The sequence below is a fragment of the Polyodon spathula genome, chromosome 20 (assembly GCF_017654505.1).
Source record: "Polyodon spathula isolate WHYD16114869_AA chromosome 20, ASM1765450v1, whole genome shotgun sequence".
NCBI lineage: Eukaryota > Metazoa > Chordata > Actinopteri > Acipenseriformes > Polyodontidae > Polyodon > Polyodon spathula.
In genome coordinates, this window is record NC_054553.1 from 30,790,595 (window position 1) to 30,803,514 (window position 12,920).

Consider the following 12,920-nt stretch of genomic DNA (forward strand, 5'->3'; position numbering starts at 1 on the left):
CGAGCAGAAGGAGAGGGTGGTTGCATTGCTTACATTCAGACCGAAGTGCTGTAACATCTTACCACCTCGTCCATTCCAAACTCCCCGTCACTCCACCCTGCTGCTCCTTACACCTCAGCGCGCAGCCAGCTGGCCCGCACACTCCAGCACACCGTAGAAAGGTGAACTCACCTGAGCACGTCGGGGCCTTGGGGGCCTGCTGGCGCTGTCGTCTCACATAAAGAGGTGCGCATAAACTGGAAACATTATATATATATATAATTATATATTATATTTGAGTAACGACTTTGGTAATATGGGAAATAAACCTTTTGCCTGTATAGTCTTGTTATTTATTTATTTATTTTTAATAAATACATGCCGCTTAACGTTTTCGTTTACATTTGTAATATGTGAAATAAGGTGTGTTTGTTTGTTTGGCGGTATATCTAAATAAATAAATAAATAAATGTTTAGTGTAGAACTCGGTGAAATCGATCAAAGACAGAGGGCGGGAGAACTATTGCAGGGTTTCACCCGACTTACTGAGATCATCACACAAAGAAAGGACGCGCAATTCTATTATTACACTAATCTTTTTGTGCTCTGCATTCCACCACCAGAGGGCCCCCTAAATTTGAAAATCAGGCGACTGGATGGAGTGGAGGGACAAGGCGGGGGCTGAATACTTGGTCAGCAAGTTATTTATTAGTGAAAGATAATGCACGCTGCTTGTGTCGCATAGCGGTGCTGAGTCTAACAGCATTTGCATGATCATTCTCATTTGCACGAACATTTCATTGCATGATCATTCTCATTTGCACGAACATTTCATTGCATGATCATTCTCATTTGCACGAACATTTCATTGCATGATCATTCTCATTTGCACAAACATTTCATTGCATGATCATTCTCATTTGCACGAACATTTCATTGCATGATCATTCTCATTTGCACGAACATTTCATTGCATGATCATTCTCATTTGCACAAACATTTCATTGCATGATCATTCTCATTTGCACGAACATTTCATTGCATGATCATTCTCATTGGCACGAACATTTCATTGCATGATCATTCACATTTGCATGTTACACGTTTTTTTGTTGTTTTTTTTAGGGTTGTATTTTTATAGTTTAGACCTCAGGTCTTAATCATCAGTAGCTCTGTACGGTGATCCCTTTGCAGGTAATGTGTCTGGAGCATTGGGTCTCTATCTGCTTACTCGCAGATCTTTAACAATGTTTACCAATTTGTTTGGACAGAAATTTGATATATTTCTATTTATCAATTATATATTATACTATTATATAGGTATATACTCTGCCAGGGGTCTCCAGATGTCAGCTCAGCGGTTATTTGAACAAGCCTTGTAGTGGCTCCATGTTTTTTTTGTTGCTTTACTCTGTTCCAGTTTTTAGATTTCCCTGTGGTTGCGTGTTTGTTTGTGCCACTCTGCATTTCTATCCCAGTCATGTCATCTGGGACCCTCTTGAAATGAGATTCCCGTCAGTTTGTGTCTCTGTGCAGCTAACTTATTGAGACCCCATTAAACTATTATTAAACTAGTATTAACAAGCTGGGGTAGAGAGAGAGCCGTGGGAGAGCCGCTCGTTCAAGAGGCTTCCCCTCACCAGCCACCCCCTTCACTGAGTTCAGAGCTCTTCAAACAAGACTGCACGGGCTGGGGGAGAGCGAGAGAGACAAGCATGCAAGCACTCAGACCACAGTCACATAGGAGAGAGAGAGAGAGAGAGAGAGAGAGAGAGAGAGAGAGAGAGAGAGAGACAAGCACTCAAGCACTCAGACCGCAATCACATAGCAGCAAGAGAGCGAGAGAGAGAAGCCCTCTTTATCATATCCCTCTCCTCAGCACACTTCTGTTTATGCCGAGATAATGAAAGATTTATGTGTGCATCCATGGAACCCATCAGCACGTAATTCATTTGATCTGTGGAAAAATCTAGCATGTGCACTTGGAAAACAAGCGCTTGTCAAATGCCAAACCGAGGAATATGAAAGACTTGAAGAAGGTAGCAAGTCTCCCCGTGGTTCCTGCAGACCTGCTGGATTCCTCTCCTCCTAATCCCCTGGCTCATTGCCATGCTTCTGCCTGCTCTCCACAGACTAGGGGCCACAGAGCCTGGGATCTGAGTTGTAGTAGTAGGGGTAGTGTAGGAGGTAGGGTTAGGGTTAGGCTTGTGGTAAGAGCTAGGGTAAGGGTAGGGTATGGGCCTGGGTAGGGGTATGGTAGGAGGTATGGGTAGGGGTAGGGGTACGGTAGGAGATAGGGGTTGTGGTAGGGGTAGGGTAGGAGGTAAGGGTTGGGGTAGAGGTAGGGGTAGGGTATAGGTAAGGGTAGGGGTAGTTTAGGAGGTATGGGTAGAGGTAGGGGTAGTGTATAAGTTAGGAGTAGTGGTAGTGTATGAGGTAGGGGTAGGGTAGGAGCTCGGGGTAGGGTTAGTGTATGAGATAGGGGTAGGGTAGGAATTAGGGATCGTGGTAGGGGTACGGTAGGAGGTAAGGGTTGGGGTAGGGGTAGGGTCAGAGGTAGGGTTAGGGGTAAGGGTAGTGTATAAGTTAGGGGTAGTGGTAGTGTATGAGGTAGGGGTAGGGTAGGAGCTAGGGGTAGGGTTAGTGTATGAGATAAGGGTAGGGTAGGATGTAGGGATCGTGGTAGGGGTAGTGGTAGGGGTAGTAGGGGTAGGGTAGGAGGTATGGTTATGGGTAGGGGTAGTGGTAGTCTATGAGGTAGGGGTAGGGTTAGTGTATGAGATAAGGGTAGGGTAGGATGTAGGGATCGGGGTAGGGGTAGGGGTAGTAGAGGTAGGGGTAGAGGTAGTAGGGGTAAGGGTAGGGCAGGAGGTATGGTTATGAGTAGGTGTAGGGGTAGTGTATGAGGTAGGGGTAGGGGTAAGGGTAGTGTATGAGGTTTCTGTAGGGTACAGGCAGGGGTAGTGGTAGAAGTAGTAGGGGTAGTCATTGACAGTGCCTTGGCTGGAGTCTCTCTCTTTTGTGTTGTATTTGTGCGGCAGAAATTTCTCTCGCTCACCTCTCCAGTGAATATCCACGGCTGCCTCTATTCTCAGACATGCAGCAGGTGCTATCAAACCTGACAGCTGTGATTAGTCTTAATCCTGATGCACATTTCCTGCCGAGTGCTGATATTTCAGTGAGTTAATACAATAAACCAACATGCTGAAGACAAGGCTGCCAGACTAATTGCTCCAAGTTAACCACGGATCTGGGGGGTGGGGGGTGGGGAGGAGAGGAAGGGGGTGCGTTTAGTCAGCTGAAACTTACACCTGGGGAAAAAGAGTGTGTGTGTGTGTGTGTGTGTGTGTACGAGACTGTGTGTGTGTGTGTGCGTGTGTGTGTTTGTGTGGTTTCCTCCAAAACACCAGCCAGGCCCTTGGCAGCTTGTCACGCCACACCTGGGAACATCTGGGCTGCAGCGGAAATAAGAGCCTTCCAGCAGAAAGAGAAACTCGAAGACACGGTTCAGAAGTCTGCCTGGCAGGCCGGTGCTCTGCTTAAATTCACAGAGGCTGCGGTGGGTTGGGAAGCAGAGGGCTCAGTACTTCAATGCAACTCTGTCTGAGTGTTCCTTTACCCTGTCTTCTCCGTGCTACTGTTTCCTTGTGTGTGTCTGTATGTTTGTGAGAGGACAGAGGATTCGAGGAGGAAGACGCTCAGATCTAGCTGTAATGCCTTTGATGTGTGTGTGAATTTAGTGTGCTTGCAGGGAGTTTGGCTGCACAGCAGGGACTGGGCAGGACCCTGTAATGTTGCGTTAGACGGGTATCCTGAGTGAGTCCCATCCTGGGGAGTGCTTGACTCCAGCTTTATGCAGGCACTAATTATCCTTGGCATTTGCAGCAACCTCGCGGATGATATGAGGAAGCTGCAGGGTCAGCGAGATTTTCATTGTCTCATCACCTTTCAGATTAATGGAGACGCTAAATAATTCAACATAATCCTCGCTGGCTTGAAGGAGCAACCTGTGACATTTTTTTTGTCTTTCTTTCTCCTTCATAAAAGAACCTGGGAGATAATGACACACTGTCTACGCTTCTCCCCTTTCTTAGCTCTATTAGATTACTGTATTACTTTAAAACTGCTCAAACATTTTTTTTTTCTGTGTGTGGCAGAGGAATATCGAAAGCGAGAGAGAGAGAGAGAGAGAGAGAGAGAGAGAGAGAGAGAGAGAGAGAGAGAGAAAGTGTACTGTAGCTACAATTAGGCTCAACCTTGGGGTTTGTTTGCTTTGCTCGAAATCATTCAACTTCCATCTCAAGGTCTGCTGTGTATTAGAGAAGCCTCTCCTGCTGTATTAAACTACAGGCTTGTGTGCTTTTTATTTCTATTTAGTAAAGCTACAGTTAAAAGCTCTTTAGTCTTACAGATGGATGCATTTGCTGAATAGCCTCCTCATAGACTATTATACCCTGTCCTTTGATCAGCATTGTGATGTAAAGCCAGTGACGTGGCATTGACTGGGGTGGACAACAAACCTTCACATATTTAAAAGAGAAGGGGGAAAAAACAACCATTTATTAGAGCGAAGCTGCATTGAATGCATCCTGGGAGCTACATTGTGCACCTAGAACCTTGAAGGCTTGGGGGCCCAGCCAGTGAACCTCCTGAAGAAATGTCAGGCTTGGGTTGTGAGGAGCAGAGGCGCTCCTTATTATCTCCCAGTGTTATTAGACCATGCCACGTGGTGGCAAGTCCTCCCAGTGACCTCCCAGTGCAGGCTTGCTCCTTGGCTGTACAGCGGTCATTGCAGGATTGTTCAGGGCGGTGGTTTTGACGTCGGGGAGTTCTACAGAAGCAGCCTGGCATTGAGCTGTCGGGAGAGGCTGCCCAGGCCAGCTCCAGAGCTGGGATGAGGATAAATTCACTGGAAAACAAAGGGATTGGATCATTCGGAGATAATTGTTTTACAGCTAAGAGGTCGCTACTGATGAGAAGAGCTTACTAGCTATGTTCACACAGAGCTCAATTATAATATCAGAAATTAAGAAACAAAATAAACAAAAAAAAACACGGTTAGGCTTAAAAGCTTATTCTTTATTTTTATTAATGTATAAATGTTACAAGAAACAGGCCAGCACTCGTAACAGCTGGTTATTATCCGCGCTTATGAAAGGACTAAACTCCACCTGGTGAAGGCACATGCGTGTGGCTGTGAGTGTGTTTGGATAGCGCTGTACCAATGGGTTCTGTACTGCTGAGTGGTCTGAGATCAGGGACTGAGTTCATACAGAGAACCTCCTTATTCCTGTTTATTCAATAGTGCATGTGCACTACTTCACTTTATAATCAGCCCCCACTAATTCAGTGCTTTCAATATTTCAGTTTTATTATTTTGCAAGTCAGATGAATGGAGCAGCACTGTAATCAGTTGCTATGCAGACAGGCCTTCGGCAAGTCTGCCAGTTGAACATAATAGCAGAATAGATCAAATCTCCACTTACCATCTTTCTAGCCATAGCTAGGAGGGTGCGCTGCGCTTCTAGAACCCGCATCTGCAAAACAAAACAGGGCAGATGAGAGCTCTGCATTATTAAACCAGGGTAGAGCTATGGCTCTGTCTCTTTTCAATGCTGCACTCCTTCATGTCTCTCCAACCACAGGAGCCTCACTGTTGTACAGATATTGAATCGGGTCGCTGGAGCCTCACTGCTGTATAGATATTGAATCGGGTCGCTGGAGCCTCACTGCTGTATAGATATTGAATCGGGTCGCTGGAGCCTCACTGCTGTATAGATATTGAATCGGGTCGCTGGAGCCTCACTGCTGTATAGATATTGAATCGGGTCACTGGAGCCTCACTGCTATATAGATATTGAATCGGGTCGCTGGAGCCTCACTGCTATATAGATATTGAATCGGGTCGCTGGAGCCTCACTGCTGTATAGATATTGAATCGGGTCGCTGGAGCCTCACTGCTGTATAGATATTGAATCGGGTCGCTGGAGCCTCACTGCTGTATAGATATTGAATCGGGTCACTGGTGCCTCACTGCTGTATAGATATTGAATCGGGTCGCTGGAGCCTCACTGCTGTATAGATATTGAATCGGGTCGCTGGAGCCTCACTGCTGTATAGATATTGAATCGGGTCGCTGGAGCCTCACTGCTATACAGATATTGAATCGGAGCCTCTGAATATATAAGCATAGCAGTCTGTCTCTGAGATTGCATGCTAGCATGGTTGCCATTATTTAGGTACAGCACTGGAGACCGCTGACTCTTCCAGTGATAACACAAGCTTGAAGAATCTCCTGTCCGTATCACAGCCCTGGAACCCTTCACCCTAACAAGAACGGAAGCATGACTCTGATGAAAATATTATGGGAGGGGAGGGTCACTCCCAGGTCTGTTACTTCGGCTGCCCCAGCAGAAGCACTCTCTGTGGGGCGAGGCCACAGAACAGGGAGCCCAGACCAGCAATGATAAAAGCGGGATTGCATACAAAATAGACTGCATTGAATTACCTGCTTGCAATTCCTAAAGCTGGCGTGGAGAATCCGTCTTTGCTGCTGAGAAGTATTAGCCTTCTGATACCCTGGAAAAACAAAGCAGGCAAGAGCTGAGCCTGGACACTGCTGTATAGAATGAATATGCACTCTAATACAAGCACCTGCATAGAGACAGTCTGGAGTGCTTGTCCTCTCATTGCCCTCCTCCTTCACTTTCACAGAGCACTGTCATCTTTCATCAGAGTGATCGCAGGCAGACCCCTTTCTGCTCGTGTGGGTTGCAAAGAGTTGAAACTTGGCAGTATTTTAAGTTTGGGATCTTTTAAATACTACATTTTTTTTTTTTTTTTAAAGTGCATCAACAGAAGAGAGCATTCTCCCTTGACTCAGTGCAACCCCACATGGCCTGAACCATGTGACTGAGAATGCTATAAGCAGACACAAGCTCTTCCAGTAACCCGTGTAACAGGATTAAGAGTGCGTATTGAAAGTGTGAACCCGAGTCATAAATACCAGGAGCCTCCCTGGATCTGAGACAGGCGCAGGGCCGCTGCTCTAGCTTGGAGAACACGTTAAGAGTGCACTTCACATCAGTGGCGTAACCCTAACCCTAACCCTAACCCTAACCTTAGCAGCCATAGCATAGCTACAGGGCCCTGGAATAAGAAAGAAAAGAAGAAATATATATGCCAAAATAAAATATATATAGATATATTGATTATATATTGCATTGCTGCAACCCCAGCCCAAATTCTAAAGTAAACGCTTAACTGACTGGTCAAATGTCAAGAGACTGATAAAGGCCAATCAGCATCGCTATGAGTACTTTTGACTTTGGTTGCTAAGGAACTATATAACTGTAAGTGTGGAGATTTTTCAGTAAAACGCTCGAAACAGAGGCAGGCAGTACGTCTCAATATCAACACCAAAGCGGAGCTCAGAAGAGGAAAAGAAATGAAAAAATCATAAACGTCCTCAGACGGATTCTTATTTTTTAATGTGGGCTTGACAGCATCGAAACACAAAAAGAAGCGAGGGACACCTAGCAGTGTGAGCCCAATCCAATAGCAAATAGAAGGTAAACCAACAGCTGCTCTACACATTCCCAGTCCCAGTGTTCCCAGTACCGGAGAGCTGCAGCCTCCACTGGTGAGCATGGGAGACTTACCTGCCCTCGCCACGCATGGTGGCCTCTTTCTCATTGAATTCCTCAGGGTGCCTGGAAGGCAGAAGCATGCAGTGTCACATCACATTAGCAGAAGAGACAGGAGGAGAGAGAGAGAGAGAGACAGAGAGAGAGAGAGAGAGAGAGAGCAGCAGGGAGGACAATTCCACACAATACTGCACAGTATATTTTAACTACTCATGTAAAAGGCAGACTATATGAGAAGTATTCGTTGTGCATGTGGGCGCTCCTGTATACAGCTGCTGTTTGCACAGGGTTAACCAGCTGTAGCATTTGTCTCTGATGGTTTAACAGCTCCACAGGTCCTTCAGAGCTGCATTGGATCTTGAACTCTGATTAGAAAGCACTGAGATTAACCCAGCCTTCAGCCACCATGAAGAACAGGAACGACAAGGTCCGGCACTGAATTCGTGGAGCTTTAAGAGGTGGCTTGATTGGAAAGGATGGGATAGCTGTTTAGGATTTAATTGTGGATTAGGGTTACCCCAAAATTACCCCTGCTCCTAACGTTCTCCACAGAGATGTGGAAGAATAAGATGTTACTGACACTAAAAGTATTATTATTATTATTATTATTATTATTATTATTATTATTATTATTATTATATTATTAGCAGATGCCCTTATCCAGGGCGACTTACAGTTGTATACAAAAAATACGTATCAAGACTTACAGAACATCTACATGTTCATTTATGAATAAGTCACTTTAATAGTACAGTTTTTGATACCCTTATTGGTATCTCCAAAATCTGCCTGCAAGCACTTTGCAATCCATGGCTTGGCTGTATTTTTTCACACATCTGAAATGTGTGTTATGGCACATACAGTATAAAACGTAAGGCAGCAGACAGCACATTAACTGTGTGGGACTGTGGTTACTAAGCACAGCAGCTCACAGCAGGGCTACAATACCCTGCACCTCCCAGCTCTTGTATTAAACGATTCAACACAAGCAGCTGGCAGACAGACAGACCATGCAACAACTACAAGAAACAGAGAAGCTACTCACGGCTTGACTTTGTTGAAGAACCTTCGACGCAGGAATATGGCGAGCGTACTGAGGACCATGATAGTGGTGCACATGATCCCTCCCCATTTACCTGGAGGAGCAGGGCTGCTGGTCAGCACTCACACCCCATCACACCCCATCGCCCGCAGCTAACTGACCCCGTCAAGAGAAGAGAAAACAGTGAGCGCCAGCAGATTATTCCTGGCCCTTCTCTGCCCCTCCTGCTGCTGCTGCTGCTGCTGCTGCTAGATTAAGCTGCAGATTAGACAAGGCTGAGAATACAATGTAATTAGGGCAGGCAGGGTGGGTAAGTCACAATGTGTTGTGTGGGCACTTTCTATTAATTCTCTGTAGTGATACTACGAGCTAATGACAAGTGTACAACTTTGCTGGCTTTGCAGTTGACTGCTGAAACATTCAGATGGAACCTTTCGCTTTGAGTTAGCGTACTTCCAGACTAAACATAATGAACTCATTACCTGCGTTTCACTTCTCTTTCACTAACCCTTCCGTCTGCCTCTGGCCCTTCTTGCTCCAACCCCACGATGTAACTCACCGGACGGGAGCTAAAAGACTTGCCTGTTTAATGTTTATTAATGGGCAGCATTAAGGGGCCAGCTCCTTCTCAAAACTACCAAGACACTAATGCTAACCCTGGGTTGTACAGCTAGGGCAGTACCCCTCAGCAGTGTGAAGGCACTGCACATAGTGTGCTGCACATCTGGAGGACAACTGACAGCGGCTAGCTGGCACAGAAAGGTCACAAATCCACCCAACAAGTCAGCTCTTTTGGCACCAAAGCAACATCTTCAAAAAGAGATGCCAATCGACCAATATAAATAGAAAAATACCATCTCCACCCCCCCCCCCCCCCACACACACACACACACACAACTCCCGTCCCAACCCCAAGGAAAAAAGCATTAAATTTATGAATCAAAGTAATTAAAAAATGCATATTGCTATATATCTCAGTGGGTTTTAAATTTACTTTCAAAAGTCAGCTCCCTAAGTTTGGAAAGCCCTGGGCTGAGCTGGACTCATCCTGCCTGCCTGCCTGCCTGTGGACCCTCACTCAAATGGAAGGTAAGTGAGGGGACAGCTCCCTGCAGACAGAGCCCTAGAGGAACCATCTGTCTCTGCTCTACGCTGCAGCCCTGAAGAGGAGCCACCTGACTGACGCACATGGAGGAACAGCAGGCCTGTGCGCTCTGCAGGAGAAAAATGCAAGAGGCTACAGGGACTGGCCATGTGAATCCACAGAGGCCTCAGGGACTGGCCATGTGAATCCACAGAGCAGGGCAGTCCAGGCACTGATGGCAGTGTGAGCTGGACCACGCTGCCCTAAAGGGACCACCCTCCTGGCTTTCCAGTCCTTTCTGTAAAGGAGCCCATTTCTCTGAACTGCGTAGGTTTTATGAGGTAGTCAAGTGTTTTCTGAGGGCTACCAAAGTCATTGTTACTTGTGGCCAGATATCTTAGCTTGGTTCAAACCCACTCATGAATCAGCCAGGCAGAGTTACTGGTCTGTGATGATGGAGAGTCCTTGTCATTGCCCACCTTGCCTCCACTGTGCACCATGGGCTGCTCTGAGTTGTCATAGAAACGTGAATCTCTCAACACTTCACCGCCAGGATCGGATAAAGCTGTGAGGCTTCATACATATATATATATAAAAAGTAGTCATAATGCAGTGCAGTCTAAAGGTATTTCTCATTAGTGGAAGGAGAGCAAAGACAATGCAGCTCATCTGAAGCAGAAGACAGAACAGAGTGTGCAGACAGCACCCTGTCAGATAAACCCACCTCTCTCCTCATACCTTGCATTCCCGAACCCCTGGCATCCTCAGGCTTGCTTCCAATCCCACACAGACCGAGCCAGCCCTGGCCTGCCAGAGCCCCGCATCAGTGAGATTCTCTCTGGGGTTAGCCAGAATTCCACTGGAGCATCCTGCACTCAGCTCTGAATTCCAAGCCCAATTAGCAAGGGGATGTGAACTCCTGAAGTGACTGCCGTCCCAGATCTTCATTCTCTACCGTTTCCGTGGTTACAGTGATAATGCACGGCAAGAAGAAACGGTAGAATTATCAAAGACTTTACACCACAAAGTGAAATAATGCAAAGCCAGGAGGGCCAGTTCGGTGTTAACGACTCAAAAGAGCAGGGTGCTGTATGGCTGTTGTATTCTAATAAGTAGCATTAATGGTTTATTTTATTTCTTTTTCACCAAAAAATTGTTCAGATTGTATTTTGGTGCAAAGACCTTTGATAAATCTCTCACTTTGTTCAATTTCTTTTCAGCGCTTTGTGAAAATAAACATTTGCATGAATTCAAGCGGGTGCACTGTGTGAATACAACACATCACTACTGCTCTAGAGGGGTCTGTCTACTTCTGAGTGTTTTACAATGCAAGAAGAAACCAAAAAACACAGCTGGAGATTGTTTTACTACAGCTTGAGTATAAGCACTGAATTGATGCGTAACAAGAGACCAGCTTACCTCTCCAGCTTATCAGCCAAGATCACGCGGTACAGCACATCAAACCAGAGCCGCCTGTGAGACAGCTGTGCTGTCCTGAGCAGTGGAGCTCCCCATCTCAATTAACACACAGAAGAGTCAGGCGCAGATCTCTGCACAGCGCTGGGTTAACTCATATATCAACATCTTTATTTATTCAGTTGTTTTTTGAAAGTAGTACAAGTCAATGTCAAACTGTGCAAACATGTTGAAACATTACAAACTAGATCTCCCAAATAAACGATCAAATGTATACAACATTATCATATATAGAAAAATAGCAAGTTCAAGCTTCACACCAGACAGGACACCTTACAATAATACTTCTGCATGTATCAAAATGAACAAGTTCTAATGCTGTTTGAAGTAAATGTACATCTGTGAAATCTGCTGATGAAAATGCCAGTGAATCAGTGAAGGAGCCTGATGCAGTATAATATAGTGCATGCTCTACCCTTATAAGACATTGCCACGGTAAAAATACAGCAAAGTGCAATACAGCACAGAGAAGCATTGTAAAGCACAGAGCGGTATGGTAAAGCATAGGAAAGCATTGTAATGCACAGAGAGGTATGGTAAAGCACATGGAAGCATTGTAAAGTACAGATAGGTATGGTAAAGGATGGTTAATGCATTGTATGACCACGAGAAAAGCATGGGGGGGAAACAGCAAGATTACCGCAGTAAACTTGTGTGAGGGAGTTGAACACAGACTAGCTGAGGATGAAGCGAATTTGTGAATCATTGTTAAATAAGGAAGCTGTGTTGTAGTGACACTGTTGCTCTGGCATATACACCTGTCCCAAAGGGAAGTGCCTGCAGCCTATATTAGTTTTGGTTGAGTATGATAGTCACTTGGCAAATACATACTGCTGCTTTGGAACCAATGACCAAAGGACCCTGACAGGGGAGACACCAGCTAATGGTGCAGCAGTGGTAGACTGTTCAGAGTGATTCTAGGGGGTGGCACTAGAGATCTGCCTCACAATGTAAGCATGCACAAGCGATGCACACACAATCCTCGAGGACACTAAACAGTTATTCTGTGCATTTAACAGTACACTGCCATCTTGGAGAACAAGTGTTATTTGCTGCTTCATCTTCCTCTTCTTCTTATTAGGACGTTAGTTGTGAAACAGGATGGTGTTACAGGGGTGTATCTCAGCGCTGAGTGACACCTTCAGAGAGTGTGAAACCTCCTCGGCAGATGAGAGACCCAACACCCTTTCAGTGCAGGGAGAGACAAGGAGGGGCAGCAGGGTTCAGTGCAGGGAGAGACAAGGAGGGGCAGCAGTGTTCAGTGCAGGGAGAGACAAGGAGGGAGCAGCAGTGCAGGGAGAGACAAGGAGGGACAGCAGGGTTCAGTGCAGGGAGAGACACGGAGGGACAGCAGGGTTCAGTGCAGGGAGAGACACGGAGGGACAGCAGGGTTCAGTGCAGGGAGAGACACGAAGGGACAGCAGGGTTCAGTGCAGGGAGAGACAGGGAGGGACAGCAGGGTTCAGTGCAGGGAGAGACAAGGACAGCAGGGTTCAGGAGGGAGAGACAGCAGCAGGTTCAGTGCAGGGAGAGACAAGGAGGGAGCAGGGTTCAGTGCAGGGAGAGACAGGAGGGACAGCAGGGTTCAGTGCAGGGAGAGACAAGGAGGGACAGCAGGGTTCAGTGCAGGGAGAGACAGGAGGGACAGCAGGGTTCAGTGCAGGGAGAGACACGGAGGGACAGCAGGGTTCAG

General features: G+C 46.3%; 1 long non-coding RNA gene across 1 annotated transcript; it reads right to left on the minus strand.

The window, feature by feature from the left end:
* Positions 1 to 4,530: 4,530 nt before the first annotated feature.
* Positions 4,531 to 6,529, minus strand: LOC121295190. Its single transcript, XR_005946881.1, has 3 exons — positions 6,488 to 6,529; positions 5,466 to 5,516; positions 4,531 to 4,888 (listed from the first exon to the last, which is right to left on the minus strand). It is a non-coding gene; the product is annotated as an uncharacterized LOC121295190 (long non-coding RNA).
* Between the last annotated feature and the right edge of the window lie 6,391 nt (positions 6,530 to 12,920).